The sequence below is a fragment of the Ascaphus truei genome, chromosome 9, assembly GCF_040206685.1.
Source record: "Ascaphus truei isolate aAscTru1 chromosome 9, aAscTru1.hap1, whole genome shotgun sequence".
NCBI lineage: Eukaryota > Metazoa > Chordata > Amphibia > Anura > Ascaphidae > Ascaphus > Ascaphus truei.
The window spans coordinates 25,664,826-25,683,853 of record NC_134491.1 but is presented as its reverse complement, the minus strand read 5'-3'; the positions used below and the strand labels follow the sequence as shown (position 1 = coordinate 25,683,853).

Here is a 19,028-nt window from a genome sequence, read left to right as displayed (position 1 = left end):
CATACAGATAATACCGCCCTCTCCTCATACAGATAATACCGCCCTCTCCTCATACAGATAATACCGCCCTCTCCTCATACAGATAATACCGCTCTCTCCTCATACAGATAATACCGCCCTCTCCTCATACAGATAATACCGCCCTCTCCTCATACACATAATACCGCTCTCTCCTCATACAGATAATACCGCCCTCTCCTCATACAGATAATACCGCCCTCTCCTCATACAGATAATACCACCCTCTCCTCATACAGATAATACCGCCCTCTCACCATACAGATAATACCCCTCTCCTCATACAGATAATACCGCCCTCCCCTCATACAGATAATACCGCCCTCTCCTCATACAGATAATACCGCCCTCTCCTCATACAGATAATACCGCCCTCTCCTCATACAGATAATACCTACCTCTCCTCATACAGATAATACCGCCCTCTCCTCATACAGATAATACCTACCTCTCACCATACAGATAATACCGCTCTCTCCTCATACAGATAATACCGCCCTCTCCTCATACAGATAATACCGCCCTCTCACCATACAGATAATACCGCTCTCTCCTCATACAGATAATACCGCCCTCTCCTCATACAGATAATACCGCCCTCTCCTCATACAGAAAATACCGCCCTCTCACCATACAGATAATACCGCCCTCTCCTCATACAGATAATACCGCCCTCTCCTCATACAGATAATACCGCCCTCTCCTCATACAGATAATACCGCCCTCTCCTCATACAGATAATACCGCCCTCTCACCATACAGATAATACCCCTCTCTCCTCATACAGATAATACCGCCCTCTCCTCATACAGATAATACCCCTCTCTCCTCATACAGATAATACCGCCCTCTCACCACACAGATAATACCGCCCTCTCACCATACAGATAATTCCGCCCTCTCACCATACAGATAATACCGCCCTCTCACCATACAGATAATACCGCCCTCTCCTCATAAAGATAATACCGCCCTCTCCTCATACAGATAATACCGCCCTCTCCTCATACAGATAATACCGCCCTCTCCTCATACAGATAATACCGCCCTCTCCTCATACAGATAATACCGCCCTCTCCTCATACAGATAATACCGCCCTCTCCTCATACAGATAATACCGCCCTCTCCTCATACAGATAATACCGCTCTCTCACCATACAGATAATACCGCCCTCTCACCATACAGATAATACCGCCCTCTCCTCATAAAGATAATACCGCCCTCTCCTCATACAGATAATACCGCCCTCTCCTCATACAGATAATACCGCCCTCTCCTCATACAGATAATACCGCCCTCTCCTCATACAGATAATATCGCCCTCTCCTCATACAGATAATACCGCCCTCTCCTCATACAGATAATACAGCCCTCTCCTCATACAGATAATACCGCCCTCTCCTCATACAGATAATACCGCCCTCTCCTCATACAGATAATATCGCCCTCTCCTCATACAGATAATACCGCCCTCTCCTCATACAGATAATACCGCCCTCTCCTCATACAGATAATACCGCCCTCTCCTCATACAGATAATACCGCCCTCTCCTCGTACAGATAATACCGCCCTCTCTCCTCATACAGATAATACCGCCCTCTCCTCATACAGATATACCGCTCTCCTCATACAGATAATACCGCCCTCTCCTCATACAGATAATACCGCCCTCTCCTCATACAGATAATACCGCCCTCTCCTCATACAGATAATACCGCCCTCTCCTCATACAGATAATACCTCTCTCTCTTGATACAGATAATACCCCTCTCTCCTCATACAGATAATACCGCCCTCTCACCACACAGATAATACCCCTCTCTCCTCATACAGATAATACCGCCCTCTCACCATACAGATAATTCCGCCCTCTCACCATACAGATAATACCGCCCTCTCACCATACAGATAATACCGCCCTCTCATACAGATAATACCGCCCTCTCCTCATACAGATAATACCGCCCTCTCACCATACAGATAATACCGCCCTCTCCTCATACAGATAATACCGCCCTCTCCTCATACAGATAATACCGCCCTCTCCTCATACAGATAATACCGCCCTCTCCTCATACAGATAATACCGCCCTCTCCTCATACAGATAATACCGCCCTCTCCTCATACAGATAATACCCCTCTCCTCATACAGATAATACCCCTCTCCTCATACAGATAATACCGCCCTCTAACCATACAGATAATACCGCCCTCTCCTTATACAGATAATACCGCCCTCTCCTCATTCAGATAATACTGCCCTCTAACCATACAGATAATACCGCCCAATCCTCATACAAATAATACCGCCCTCTCCTCATACAGATAATACCGCCCTCTCCTCATACAGATAATACCGCCCTCTCCTCATACAGATAATACCACCCTCTCCTCATACAGATAATACCACCCTCTCCTCATACAGATAATACCGCCCTCTCCTCATACAGATACTGCCCTCTCCTCATACAGATCACACCGCCCTCTCCTCATACAGATAATACCGCCCTCTCCTCATACAGATAATACCGCCCTCTCACCATACAGATACCACCCTCTCCTCATACAGATAATACCGCCCTCTCCTCATACAGATAATACCGCCCTCTCCTCATACAGATAATACCGCCCTCTCCTCATACAGATAATACCGCCCTCTCCTCATACAGATAATACCACCCTCTCCTCATACAGATAATACCCCTCTCCTCATACAGATAATACCGCCCTCTCCTCATACAGATAATACCGCCCTCTCCTCATACAGATATACCGCCCTCTCACCATACAGATAATACCGCCCTCTCCTCATACAGATAATACCGCCCTCTCACCATACAGATAATACCGCCCTCTCCTCATACAGATAATACCGCCCTCTCCTCATACAGATAATACCGCCCTCTCCTCATACAGATACTGCCCTCTCCTCGTACAGATAATACCGCCCTCTCACCATAAAGATAATACCGCCCTCTCACCATACAGATAATACCGCCCTCTCCTCATACAGATAATACCGCCCTCTCCTCATACAGATAATACCGCCCTCTCACCATAAAGATAATACCGCCCTCTCACCATACAGATAATACCGCCCTCTCCTCATACAGATAATACCGCCCTCTCCTCATACAGATAATACCGCCCTCTCCTCATACAGATAATACCGCCCTCTCCTCATACAGATATACCGCCCTCTCCTCATACAGATAATACCGCCCTCTCCTCATACAGATAATACCGCCCTCTCCTCATACAGATAATACCGCCCTCTCCTCATACAGATAATACCGCCCTCTCACCATACAGATAATACCGCCCTCTCCTCATACAGATAATACCCCTCTCTCCTCATACAGATAATACCCCTCTCTCCTCATACAGATAATATCGCCCTCTCACCATACAGATAATACCGCCCTCTCACCATACAGATAATACCGCCCTCTCCTCATACAGATAATACCGCCCTCTCCTCATACAGATAATACCCCTCTCTCCTCATACAGATAATACCGCCCTCTCTCCTCATACAGATAATACCGCCCTCTCCTCATACAGATAATACCAACCTCTCACCATACAGATAATACCGCCCTCTCCTCATACAGATAATACCGCCCTCTCACCATACAGATAATACCGCCCTCTCACCATACAGATAATACCGCCCTCTCACCATACAGATAATACCGCCCTCTTACCATACAGATAATACCGCCCTCTCCTCATACAGATAATACCGCCCTCTCACCATACAGATAATACCGCCCTCTCACCATACAAATAATACCGCCCTCTCACCATACAGATAATACCGCCCTCTCCTCATACAGATAATACCCTTCTCTCCTCATACAGATAATACCCCTCTCTCCTCATACAGATAATACCGCTCTCTCACCATACAGATAATACCGCCCTCTCACCATACAGATAATACCGCCCTCTCCTCATACAGATAATACCGCCCTCTCCTCATACAGATAATACCCCTCTCTCCTCATACAGATAATACCGCCCTCTCTCCTCATACAGATAATACCGCCCTCTCCTCATACAGATAATACCGCCCTCTCACCATACAGATAATACCGCCCTCTCCTCATACAGATAATACCGCCCTCTCACCATACAGATAATACCGCCCTCTCACCATACAGATAATACCGCCCTCTCACCATACAGATAATACCGCCCTCTTCTCATACAGATAATACCGCCCTCTCTCCTCATACAGATAATACCGCCCTCTCCCCATACAGATAATACCGTCCTCTCCTCATACAGATAATACCGCCCTCTCCTCATACAGATAATACCGCCCTCTCCTCATACAGATAATACCGCCCTCTCCTCATACAGATAATACCGCCCTCCTCATACAGATAATACCGCCCTCTCCTCATACAGATAATACCGCCCTCTCACCATACAGATAATACCGCCCTCTCCTCATACAGATAATACTCCTCTCTCCTCATACAGATAATACCCCTCTATCCTCATACAGATAATACCGCCCTCTCCTCATACAGGTAATACTCCTCTCTCCTCATACAGATAATACCGCCCTCTCCTCATACAGATAATACCGCCCTCTCCTCATACAGATAATACCGCCCTCTCCTCATACAGATACCGCCCTCTCCTCATACAGATAATACCCCTCCCTCCTCATACAGATAATACCGCCCTCTCCTCATACAGATAATACCGCCCTCTCCTCATACAGATAATACCCCTCCCTCATACAGATAATACCCCTCTCTACTCATACAGATAATACTCCTCTCTCCTCATACAGATAATACCGCCCTCTCCTCATACAGATAATACCGCCCTCTCCTCATACAGATAATACCCCTCTCTCCTCATACAGATAATACCCCTCTCTCCTCATACAGATAATACCGCCCTCTCCTCATACAGATAATACCCCTCTCCTCATACAGATAATACCCCTCTCTCCTCATACACATAATACTGCCCTCTCCTCATACAGATAATACCGCCCTCTCCTAAATACACATAATACCGCCCTCTCCTCATACAGATAATACCCCTCTCCTCATACAGATAATACCGCCCTCTCCTCATACAGATAATACCGCCCTCTCCTCATACAGATAATACCGCCCTCTCCTCATACAGATAATACCGCCCTCTCACCATACAGATAATACCGCCCTCTCCTCATACAGATAATACCGCCCTCTCCTCATACAGATAATACCGCCCTCTCACCATACAGATTGTACCGCCCTCTCCTCATACAGATAATACCGCCCTCTCCTAAATACACATAATACCGCCCTCTCCTCAATGCACATGTAGCGCTGTTTCCCCACCCTATTGAAGATGTGGTGGTTATCAAGTGAGTGTTGTGCTTTACCTGTGGCTCACAGGAGGCCTGAACCTCCGCTGCTGGGAGCCTGGGGTGTACCTGGATCATCTGGTCACAGTGCCTCCACTTGTGAGGGATCTTGACAGCGCTGGATAACCCCTTCACAGGACCCAATGCAATAAGTACACACAGTGTATATGATAACAGGTTTACTGAACAAGCAATAACAATATGCAGTATAATACAGGCCTCACAGGACCGTACCTTCACACCGTGCCCTTTGTCCAACACCCTGTCCACACCCTGGTGGGGTTTTTCCCAAAGTACTGAGGTGCCCTCCCAGTACCAACCTCCCAGTGTCCACATAAGCCAACCCACCGAATGTATGTGGGACAGCACTGCCCACAATCAGTGTTAGAGTTGGTGCACTTGTAGATAGGGTATACCTGCCGGGTGCTCCAACACCCGACAGCGCCAACGATGAGTCCACCTCTACGTGGGGTGGTATCCAGCTAGAGCAGGCCTGCACAACTCGTAAAGTGAGAAGGGCCGAACTGCTCCAAGGAATAAAGTATTCTGGATCCAGGTTCATGTCTAGGGTATGAATGAACCCAGCTAGCTTCAACTCAGTCCTCTTTCCAAAGCACAGCAAGTCCTGTATATTTTCTTCACTTTATTTTGGAAGACAGCAATAAAAACAGGCTCTTGTGGTAAGATGTTTGTGTTGGAAAGGTGTATATCTGTGGATGCCTTGTAATTAAGGGCAGGTGAAAAGAATTGGCCTTACCATAGGGGTGTAACATAAATTTACTCACTCTGCCAATGTCAGGCAGTAAAGACAGTGGGTACTGCTTGTGACACAGGGATAGGGGTCAGGCTAAACTAACTGTCAGCAGGGACAGGGGGGAATGGGAAAGCCCATTAACTTGGAGGACTGGAGATGTTGCCAGGACAACCAGGGGTGTTACTGAATGGAAGGAAAAAAGGCAACATAATGTATCCATTCCATCTGCACTGGGAGTGAAACTGCAAGGAAAGTAACATCCAAATACAGCTAGCAGGCAGAACTGCCAAGGAAAGGGGGGGGGGAGGGGGGTGAAACAGAGAAGGCAGAAATGGGTATTTCTGTTCCATGACATACGGGTAAAATCATCATCATCTCTCCTCCAGCACCCATTATCATCATCATCATATATCTCTCCCAGCACCCCTCATCATATATCTCCTCCAGCACCCCTCATCATCCTCATATCTCCCCCAGCACCCTTCATTATCATCATCATATCTCCCACAGAACCCCTCACTATAACCTTTGCGATACTCCCCATCTATCTCTCATACCCCCACCTCTCCCCCTCACCCACACACATAATACTCCCCTTCAACATCAAACACACAACACCCCCCTGCACACTACACACATTCCATCCCCCCTTCACCTCACATCCTTCTCCCCCCTGCACCTCACACCCTTCTCCCCACTGCACCTCCCATCACTCTCCCCCTGCACCTCACATCACTCTCCCCCCCTGCACCTCACATCACTCTCCCCCCCTGCACCTCACATCACTCTCCCCCCTACACCTCCCATCACTCTCCCCCCTGCACCTCCCATCATTCTCCCCCCTGCAACTCTCATCACTTTCCCCCCTGCACCTCTCATAACTCTCCCCCCTGCACCTCCCATCACTCTCCCCCTTGCACCTCACATCACTCTCCCCCTTGTACCTCAAATCACCACCCTTGCACCTCAAATCACTCCCCCCTGCACCTCACATCACTCTCCCCCCCTGCACCTCAAATCACTCCCCCCCTGCACCTCACATCACTTCCCCCCCTGCATCACACATCTCTCTCCCCTGCACCTCCAATCAACCCCCTGCACCTCCAATGACCCTCCCCTGCACTTCCAGTGAAATCCAATGACCCTCCCTTGCACCTCAAATCACCCCCCCTATCCTGAAGCCAGGGTCACGAATGATGTATGAATGACTCCAGTTAGTTTAACTCATGTCTCACTTCTTCCAAAGCACAAACAAGTCCTTTTCTCTTTCTTGATTTTATTGAAGGAAAATCACAGGGAGATAGGTGCTTGTAGATGTAATGTTGGGAGAGAGTGCTTCTCTGTCTGATGTGCAGTGTATCAATGATGAGACAGTGTAAACCAAAAAGGCCTTGCTGGGGTAAATAGCAGGCAGTTACTCACTCAGAGTCCAGGGTGAAAAGGAAGTGAGGAGCAAGGGTCACACTAGATAGGAAGTGGGACTATACTAACTGTCAGCAAGGACAGGGGAGAAAATGGGAAAGCCCATTACCTAGGAGGACTGGAGAGGCTGCAGTAGCAGTTCACTGATTACATGCCCAGAGGCAAGAAATGCAACATTGTTGCATATCACACAGGCACAGTATGTTGTGTGTGCAGACTCCATGCAGCTGAAAATAAGAACTGACAGGCAGAAGCTGCAAAGGAGAGAGGGGGGTGAATCAGAAATGCAGTTCTTGTTCCATGACACTCCCCGTCTGGTATCTGGAGATACCACTATATAATTTGAATATGTGGAACATATGTGCAATGCATAACAAAAATAACATCACATTCTCAAACAATGCAAGAGTCCATGTCCACATAGCGATGTGACACCGGCCGGTATCACTGGTATCAAGGTCCCTTGGCCAAGGTTCTTTGGCAAAGGATTCAGGGTGGATGCACAGCTCCAGGTTTGCTGGTTGCACCACAATGTCTTTGTGTAAAAGTCTCTGGCACTGTTTCCTTTTAGCCTTGTGAGAGAACAGTCTTTTTGTCTCTGTAGTTTTACCCACAGAGTGCATCCCCTTGTAGGTATGCCAGTCGTGGTAGCCTGTGGTTCTATCACCTGGCGTTTGGCAGAAGGAAATGGCTTTTGGCTCCTTGCGGAAGCGGAACAACACTCCTGGAAGACTGGTTGTCGAGTCTAGTCCAGTAAAGAGGGCGTCATTCAGGGAGTCTCCCTGGAGCTGAGCGCTGGGGCTGAACACTATCCAGATCTGATCGGGTTCCTGAGGGTGGTAGGCCCCAGATGATTGGAGGTACCGGCATTCTTCACCTTCCTTCATTAGAGGTGCTAGCTTTGCGTGGCCGGTAAGGAATATCTTCTGGATGAAGGCCACAAAGTTGTTTTTGGTCTCTGGTTCCCTTTGTAGGTCGCAGAGGTGCGAAGTGAACCTAGAGATGGCATGTTCTCCATTGTTTGGGAAGCGACTTCTTGGTGAACGGAATGGTAGCGGGTTCGCCCAACTGCCAGGTCCATTTCTGACGAGCTCCTTGACCGTTGACATCAGGAATTCTCCATCTCCCATCAATGGTGTTTGCTTGTCGTCGTCCTTTGTGGTCTGGAACGCTGTGCACCCTAAGTCATTGGTGCATTCCTCTCGCAAGAGAACGTTTCCACGTATTTTGGTGATACGCCTTTGTATCTCTTTGTTGACTGCCCTCAGGAGGTTGTTCTCTCCTTGGACATGATGAAAAACAGTCTCTTTTGCCCTAGTAAATCCCTTTATGAGATGTCTCTGAGATTGTCTTTTTTAGACGTGTGAGAGGACAGTCTTTTTGACACTGTGGCTTCACCTGTAGGGCGCAATCTTTTGCGGTTATGCCAGCCGTGACAGCTGGCTGCTTTATCGCTGGATACTCTGTGGAGAGGAACGACTGTACGTCCTAGCCGTGCCATTGCTCGCGAGAGGATCGTCCGATTGTTTTTTGTCTTTTGGATGACCCCTTTGTCGGTCACCTCTGGGAGGTTACTTTCTTCCTTCAGTGGAGTTGACTCGTCATCCTTGGTTATCTGAACCGCTAAGCATCCTAGGCCATTGTCACATCCCCCCGATGCAAGGATGTTTTTGTTGACTTCAGGGCTATGACCTTGTCTTTTCTCTTCACTTGGCCCTTCGGTCACTTGGAGATGGCCAAGACATGGTTCAGAGAAAGATGTGTGTCCACATTCTGTTACTACCGTTCTGCGGGCGTCAACATAGTCTTGCCCATGCTCTTTGTCGGTGCACGCGTTGCCTACTATCACCCATCCTAGGTCATGTCTTTGGGCGTATGGCGCGTTGTGGGGTCCGTTATGCTGTTTACGGACTTTATGTGCCCTCATGATGTCCCTGCCGAGCAGCAGCAAGATCTTGGCGCCTTGTTCTACCGGCAGGATGTAGTTGGCTATTCCCTTGAGGTGCGGGTAATGGCGTGCCATGTCTGGTGTGGGAATCTTGTCCCTGTTTTTGGCCATGTGGCTGCACTCGATGAGTGTGGGAAGGGGCATGTTGACTTTGCCATCTATTGAGCATATGGTGGAGCCATTCACTCTTCTCCGTGTGGTCTCCATTCGCCCTGCGCACGTTCTGAGAGTGTAAGGAGAAGCACCGTCTTGTATGTTAAACATGTCGAAGAACTCTGACCTGACCAGCGATCGGTTGCTCTGGTCGTCGAGGATTGCATACATCCGAATAGCCTTCTCAGGTTGTCCCTGGGGGTGCACTGCGACAAGGCATATTTTGGAGCAGGATATTTTGTCACCTTCTTTTCCGCAAACCTCAGTGCTCTGAGATGTGACGAATGTTGACTCTCCTTCTTCTTTCTCCCCGCCATGCTCCGCTACGGAGGATGGGTTGTTGAGTTGGTGGAGTGTCAGCACCTCTGGGTGTAATGATGTCACGTGCTTGTCACTTTCGCACACTGTGCATTTGATCTCTTCTTTACAGTCTCTGCCTAGGTGAGTCGTGGAACCGCAGCACCTGAAGCAAACTGTGAATTCTCCAAGTAACCTCTTGCGTTCCTCTAGGGACTTCATCCTGAACCCAAAGCACTTGTTGAGTGGGTGTGGCTTCTTGTGTATGGGACATTCCCTGTTTGGGTCCCTTGCCTCCGGTGACCGACTGATCGGGAGTAGTTTGGGTCGTGGGAGGCACGTCCGTCCTGCGGACCGAGATGGGTGTTTGGGTGTTACCATATCTCGTCACTGGTCTCTCGTTCCTCAGGCTGCTTGCACTGTATGTGGTTTGCGCACCCAAGATGAAACTGGGATCGTTCCTTGTCCTTGCCGCTTCGCTGATGAAGCTCAAGAAGAATGAGAATGGGGGGTAGACGACTTGCTTCTCCCTTTTGGATTTGGAACCTTGTGAAATCCACCTTTCTTGGAGGTTGAAGGGTAGCTTCTCCAGGATGGGTCTCACTCCACGAGCTGAGTCTATGACGTTGAGACCTATTAAGGAATGGTCTTTCCTTGCGAACTCCAGTTCTTGCAGCAGGTCCCAGAGCTCTCGTAACTTCGAGTAGTCTTTAGTTGTGATCTTGGGGATGCTGTCGATTCTTTTGAAGAGCGAATCCTCGACTGCTTCGAGGCTACCGTAGGACTCTTCTAGCCTTTCCCACACTAGGTCAAGACCTACTTGGGGTTGGTGCGCGTTGGCCGCCCGAAGTCTCTTCGCGTGCTCCCTGGATTCGTTCCCCAGGAACTTGAATAGCAGGTTGAGCTCTTCCCTTGCTGAGAAGTCCAAGCTGTTGATTGCGTCTTTGAACGTGAACTTCCACGTCCGGTAGTTCTCAGGGCGGTCGTCGAAGCTGATGAGTCCTGCTTGCACCAGGTCACGCCGGATCATGTACTTGGCTATGTCTGTCAGGCCTGAGGCATCGGCGTGTTTGTCCCGTTCTGAGGTAGTTGCTGGGAGGATCTGTGCGGTCGCCTCTTCCTTGGCGTGGACGCGTGGTGACTGCTGGTCAGTGTGGGGGGCTGTGTTTTCCCGTGTGGGTGTACCTGGATGGCGAGCCTGTTGTAGTGCATCCGTGTGCGCGCTGGCGTGTGGATCACTGTTGCGGCTGTGGCTATCCCAGGCAGCATGTACCATTGAAGGAACAGCGTCTTCTCCTCGTGGGCCTAGCAAGTCTTCGGTGTCTGTGGAGTCGCTCCATCCATGTTGAGATGGTGCGCTGGTGTTTACACTGAAGAGGCTCCTTACGTAGTCTTCAGTGCGTTGGGCTGGATCCTCTGAGGCTATCCGCCTGTACGGTTGCTCCCCGCCGTCCTGTCTCGCGGCTGCTTCTAGGACTTCAGCTTGGGCTATGGCGGTGGCGGCTTCCTTCTCTTGGTTTAGGGCCTCTAGGTTGATGTCCACCTCTGCCTTTTTCCGTGCAGCGGTGGCAGTGGCTGCAGCGGCGGTGGCAGCGGCGGTGGCAGCGGCGGTGGCTGTCTGCTCCTCCTCTTCCAAGCGGGCCCTTTCTAGTTTCATGACTGCCTCTTTCTGAGCGTATGCGGCCCTGGCACGTGCGGCCTCTGCGGTGGCTCGCGCCTTGGTGGCGTTTGCGCTTGCGCTTGATGCGTGAGATTGCGCTGATCTTGCTGACCTTGAAGAATGCCTGGATGTGCTTGAGCGCTGCGATGCAGTTTCCAGCAAAAGGTCTTTCCTCTTTCTCTCGGCTTCCGTGATAGAGGTTCGCACGCGGCTGTCACGTGTCAAGTCAATGTTATGCTGTAGGTCCCTTTCTTGCAGGCTTTCGCCGGTGTTAGCCCTGGCCAAGTAAGTGACTTATGCCTCTGACAGCTCTTGGTAGCGTGCGTGATCTATCTGTAATTGAGTTATTGCCTGCTCGAGCTGTTGTACATAATTGCTGGCGCCGGCGACATTGCGTATCCCAAGTGTGGTTGTTTCCCAGGCCAACTCTAATTTAGCGCGGTGCGCTTCAATGTCAGTCTCATATTTTTCGCGGGCCTTTTGTGTCAGTGTGACTGTCTGTTTGGGCCTTGCCTCTGCCTGCGCCTGTTGCAGTTGCACAGCGGTCTCTGTGTCTGAGTGATCTCTCTCCTGCATGATGTCTGGTGAAGCTCTGAGTTCTGCCATGCTGTAGGTGTGTGTAGGCCTTTAGCCAGTGCGTGTGGCGTGCGGTCTTTTACCTGTGTCAGCGATGGGCGTCTGTCTCAGATGATGCCGAGCGGTGTCCTGCAGCGTGCAGTGTAGGGGTAGCTGTACTCACAGGTGTCCGGTGGCTCTGACCCGTGCCCTGGTGGGTGTCCGGTAGCGTGGCCCTTGATGGTGCTTGCCGTGGGGACATGCGCAGGGGTAGGTGAAATGGTGGCTCCTCACTATGGGCCTGTGCAGGGGATGAACTCAGACAGAGAAAGGCAATTAGGTTTGTGTGTAAGGTGCACTGTCAGTCTGCAAAGCTGCTGCCTTGGGTGCAGGGTTGGTGCTGGCTGTGTCCAGTGTAAATCTGCTTGCTTATCTGTAAGGTTGCAGGCTGTGTGCAGTTTGCTGTATAAAGCTTGCTGCCCTGTCTGGCAGAGTAAAGCTGCTGCTTGTCCTGGGGTGCAGAGACTGTTCTGTATAGTATAAGTCTTTGAGTAGTAGCTCCTGTGTGATTCCCTAACACAGGTCTTTGTTTTACTATCCTGAAGCCAGGGTCACGAATGATGTATGAATGACTCCAGTTAGCTTAACTCATGTCTCACCTCTTCCAAAGCACAAACAAGTCCTTTTCTCTTTCTTGATTTTATTGAAGAAAAACACAGGGAGATAGGTGCTTGTAGATGTAATGTTGGGAGAGAGTGCTTCTCTGTCTGATGTGCAGTGTATCAATGATGAGACAGTGTAAAACAAAAAGGCCTTGCTGGGGTAAATAGCAGGCAGTTACTCACTCAGAGTCCAGGCTGAAAAGGAAGTGAGGAGCAAGGGTCACACTAGATGGGAAGTGGGACTATACTAACTGTCAGCAAGGACAGGGGAGAAAATGGGAAAGCCCATTACCTAGGAGGACTGGAGAGGATGCAGTAGCAGTTCACTGATTACATGCCCAGAGGCAAGAAATGCAACATTGTTGCATACCACACAGGCACAGTATGTGTGTGCAGACTCCATGCAGCTGAAAATAAGAACTGACAGGCAGAAGCTGCAAAGGAGAGAGGGGGTGAATCAGAAATGCAGTTCTTGTTCCATGACACCCCCTGCACCTCAAATCACTTTCCCCCCTGCATCACACATCTCTCTCCCCTGCACCTCCAATCACCCTCCCTGCACCTGCAATCACCCCCGCACCTCCAATCACCCTCCCCTGCACCTCCAATCACCCTCCCCTGCACCTCCAATGACTCTCCCCTGCACCTCCAATGACTCTCCCCTGCACCTCCAATGACTCTCCCCTGCACCTTCAATGACTCTCCACTGCACCTCCAATGACCCCCCCTCACCTCCAATGACCCTCCCCTGCACCTCAAATCACCCCCCTTGCACCTCAAATCACTCCCCCCGCATCACACATCTCTCTCCTGCACCTCAAATCACTCCCCCCCTGCACCTCAAATCACTCCCCCCCACATCACACATCTCTCTCCCCTGCACCTCCAATCACCCCCCCTAGACCTCCAATCACCCCCCTGCACCTCCAATCACCCCCCGTGCACCTCCAATGACCCTCCCCTGCACCTCCAATGACTCCCCCCCCCCCCCACACCTTGGTTTGCTGCGGAGGAGGCAGCGGCAGAGCAGGCAGGACTGCACGCACGCTCTAGCAAGCAGCAGGCACGGAAGTGCCTCAATGCTAGAGCGCACTGCTGCCCTGCAGTCCTGAGAGCGGGGGAGAGCGGGCTCGCTGGGGAGGGGGGAGAGCGGGCTCGTGGGGGAGCTGGCTCGAGGAGGAGCGTGAAAGCGGACTTAGGAGGGAGGCGGAGGGGTAGAGCGGACTTGGGAGGGCGAGAGTGGAAAGCCGCCGCGGGCCACACAGTGAGTACAGGCGGGCCGCATGCGGGCCGCGGACCGCGTGTTGTGCAGGCCTGAGCTAGAGGGTCCCACCTTAACAGTCTCTTTATGCGTTGGTGGTCTGGTCCCAGACCACAGGCTGGATCTGCTGCGCGGCATCCTTTGCTGTGTCCCTGACACTAATCAGATAAAGGGGCAGTGTCCCTGTCTAAGGGCCTGTCCCTGTAGCAGCCACAAACTTACAGGGGAGTCGGAGCCTAGCTGGGGCCTATAAGGGGTATCTGGCCTAGTGTAGGGGCCTACTGACACCCTGCACCTACACCCTCACCCTTCCGTGTCCCAGCTCCAACTGGCGTGGTCTCCTCAGCACGCCAAATGTATCTACTGCAGAGCAGGAGATCCTCGCAGCCCTATCGGAAAAGCCCATGTAATGTCCGCTGCGCCTCCAGTCCAATCTGCGCATGCGCAACTCCACTGCGCATGTGCGCGCATAACAAAGATGGTGGCGCCCTCGGCGGAGCTCCGGTAACCTGTCTCCACTGCCAGCACCTTCGGGAGGTAAGGGAACAGAAGGAGCACCCAGGGGGGAACTGGCCATACACATAATACCACCTTCTCCTCACACATATATACCACCCTCTCTACACATATACCACCCTCTCCTCTACACATATACCACCCTCTCCTCTACACATATACCACCCTCTCCTCTACACATAATACCACCCTCTCCTCTACACATAATACCACCCTCTCCTCTACACATATACCACCCTCTCCTCTACACATAATACCACCTTCTCCTCACACATATATACCACCCTCTCCTCTACACATATATACCACCCTCTCCTCTACACATATACCACACTCTCCTCTACACATATACCACCCTCTCCTCTACACATATACCACCCTCTCCTCTACACATACCACCTTCTCCTCACACATATATACCACCCTCTCCTCTACACATATATACCACCCTCTCCTCTACACATAAACCACCCTCTCCTCTACACATACCACCCTCTCCTCTATACATACCACCCTCTCCTCTACACATAATACCACCCTCTCCTCTACACATACCACCCTCTCCTCTACACATACCACCCTCTCCTCTACACGTACCACCCTCTCCTCTACACATAATACCACCCTCTCCTCTACACATATACCACCCTCTCCTCTACACATATACCACCCTCTCCTCTACACATATACCACCCTCTCCTCTACACATATACCACCCTCTCCTCTACACATAATACCACCCTCTCCTGTACACATAATACCACCCCCTCCTCTACACATATACCACCCTCTCCTCTACACATAATACCATCCTCTCCTCAACACATAATACCACCCTCTCCTCTACACATAATACCACCCTCTCCTCTACACATAATACCAGCCTCTCCTCTACACATAATACCACCCTCTCCTCTACACATAATACCACCCCCTCCTCTACACATAATACCACCCTCTCCTCTACACATATACCACCCTCTCCTCTACACATAATACCACCCTCTCCTCTACACATAATACCACCCTCTCCTCTACACATAATACCACCCCCACCTCTACACATAATACCACCCTCTCCTCTACACATACCACCCTCTCCTCAACACATAATATCACCCTCTCCTCTACACATAATACCACCCTCTCCTCTACACATAATACCATCCTCTCCTCTACACATAATACCACCCTCTCCTCTACACATAATACCACCCCCACCTCTACACATATACCACCCTCTCCTCTACACATAATACCACCCTCTCTTCTACACATAATACCACCCCCTCCTCTACACATAATACCATACTCTCCTCTACACATAATACCACCCTCTCCTCATACACATAATACCACCCTCTCCTTTACACATAATACCACCCTCTCCTCATACACATAATACCACCCTCTCCTCATACACATAATACCACCCCCTCCTCTACACATACCACCCTCTCCTCTACACATACCACCCTCTCCTCTACACATACCACCCTCTCCTCTACACATAATACCACCCTCTCCTCTACACATATACCACCCTCTCCTCTACACATATACCACCCTTTCCTCTACACATATACCACCCTCTCCTCTACACATAATACCACCCTCTCCTGTACACATAATACCACCCCCTCCTCTACACATACCACCCTCTCCTCTACACATAATACCACCCCTCCTCTACACATAATACCACCCCCTCCTCAACACATAATACCACCCCCTCCTCTACACATATACCACCCTCTCCTCTACACATAATACCATCCTCTCCTCAACACATAATACCACCCTCTCCTCTACACATAATACCACCCTCTCCTCTACACATAATACCAGCCTCTCCTCTACACATAATACCACCCTCTCCTCTACACATAATACCACCCTCTCCTCTACACATAATACCACCCCCTCCTCTACACATAATACCACCCTCTCCTCTACACATATACCACCCTCTCCTCTACACATATACCACCCTCTCCTCTACACATAATACCACCCTCTCCTCTACACATAATACCACCCTCTCCTCTACACATAATACCACCCCCACCTCTACACATAATACCACCCTCTCCTCTACACATACCACCCTCTCCTCAACACATAATATCACCCTCTCCTCTACACATAATACCACCCTCTCCTCTACACATAATACCATCCTCTCCTCTACACATAATACCACCCTCTCCTCTACACATAATACCACCCCCACCTCTACACATATACCACCCTCTCCTCTACACATAATACCACCCTCTCTTCTACACATAATACCACCCCCTCCTCTACACATAATACCATACTCTCCTCTACACATAATACCACCCTCTCCTCATACACATAATACCACCCTCTCCTTTACACATAATACCACCCTCTCCTCATACACATAATACCACCCTCTCCTCATACACATAATACCACCCCCACCTCTACACATAATACCACCCACTCCTCTACACATAATACCACACTCCTCTACACATACCACCCTCTCCTCAACACATAATACCACCCTCCTCTCTACACATAATACCACCCCCTCCTCTACACATATACCAACCTCTCCTCTACACATAATACCACCCTCTCCTCTACACATAATACCACCCCCTCCTCTGCACATAATACCATACTCTCCTCTACACATAATACCACCCTCTCCTCATACACATAATACCACCCTCTCCTCTACACATAATACCACCCCCTCCTCTACACATAATACCACCCTCTCCTCTACACATAATATCACCCTCTCCTTTACACATAATACCACCCTCTCCTCATACACATAATACCACCCTCTCCTCTACACATATACCACACTCTCCTCTACACATATACCACCCTCTCCTCTACACATATACCACACTCTCCTCTACACATAATACCACCCTCTCCTCTACACATATACCACACTCTCCTCTACACATATACCACCCTCTCCTCTACACATATACCACCCTCTCCTCTACACATAATACCACCCTCTCCTCTACACATAATACCACCCTCTCCTCATACACATAATACCACCCCCTCCTCTACACATAATACCACCCTCTCCTCTACACATAATACCACCCTCTCCTCTACACATAATACTTTCCTCAATTCACATAATACCCCCGTCCCCCAATATATAAAATACCCCTCCAACAACCCCCCCCCCTTTTAGCACACAGAGAATGGAATCCCCCCCCCGCAGCAAATACACAAGATAAGCCCCCCCCCCAGCACACACACAAGATAACTCTCCCCCTGCAGCACACACAAAAGTGAATCCCCCCGCACCGTGCGGCACACACACAACATAGCAAACGGCACACTCCAATCTCCCCCCCCCCCCTCAAAATGGAACTACAGCTCCCCCCCCCTCAAACAGGGAGGTTATTCTGCTGCTGCTTTTGGGTCCGTGGAGGCAGCAAGTAGAGGCCCTGGGGACCTGCACCCGGGTTAAGAGATGCAGTAACAGACATACACAACACAGACACACACAGAGACACACAGACACACACACAGGGCCGCAGATAGATTTCCCTGCGCCCAGGACTACGGTTACGACCGCCCCACCCCCACCCCCTGTGTTGGTGGTCTTGCGAGCTCACCCATTCCACACCTAAGCGAGCCCTCTCAATTCCACCCCTCAACCCATGTATTTATCTCCCCTCTGTCTCACTCCCTCTCTTCCTTACTCACCCCCTCTCCCCCTCCAATTACCCCACTCTCACTCAATCCTTCCTCCCCTCCGTCTTACTCACTCCCTCCCTCTCCTCTTACTCTCCCCCCCTCCATCAATTACCAGACCCTCACTAAATCACCCCTCCTCACACTCATTCCCTCCCCCTCCACACTCATTCTCTTCCCTCTACACACACACACAAAATCTTCCCCACCAAAAAACCCCACCTCCCCAATACAAAGACTTTCCCACCCCCACCCACCCAATACATACATAAAAAATCCCCAAATATATACAAACCCTCCCACCCAAATACATACAAATCCACACCCCAACCCAAATACATATAAAAAAAACACTCGGTCCCAAATACTGTACATATTTACAAAAAAACACTTATCCACAAATACATATAAAAAACCTCACTCCGCCCCACATACATATAAAAAAAAAACTCAGCCCCAAATACACATACAAAAACCTCACAGCCCCAAATACATATTAAAAACCTCACAGACCCAAATACATATTAAAAACCTCACAGACCCAAATACATATTAAAAACCTCACAGACCCAAATACATATTAAAAAACCCCACTCAGCCCCAAATACAGTACATATATAAAAAAAAGTTGTGTGTGTGCTGAGCACGCGCATTGTAAGTGAAACTTCTTTGTGTTTTGTTACAGAA

At 49.9% G+C, this 19,028-nt stretch overlaps 1 protein-coding gene across 8 annotated transcripts in view; it reads left to right on the top strand.

Moving 5' to 3' along the window:
* SYT2 (synaptotagmin 2) overlaps positions 1-19,028 on the top strand; it is an 88,346-nt gene that overhangs the window by 47,851 nt on the left and 21,467 nt on the right. The window lies entirely within an intron of this gene.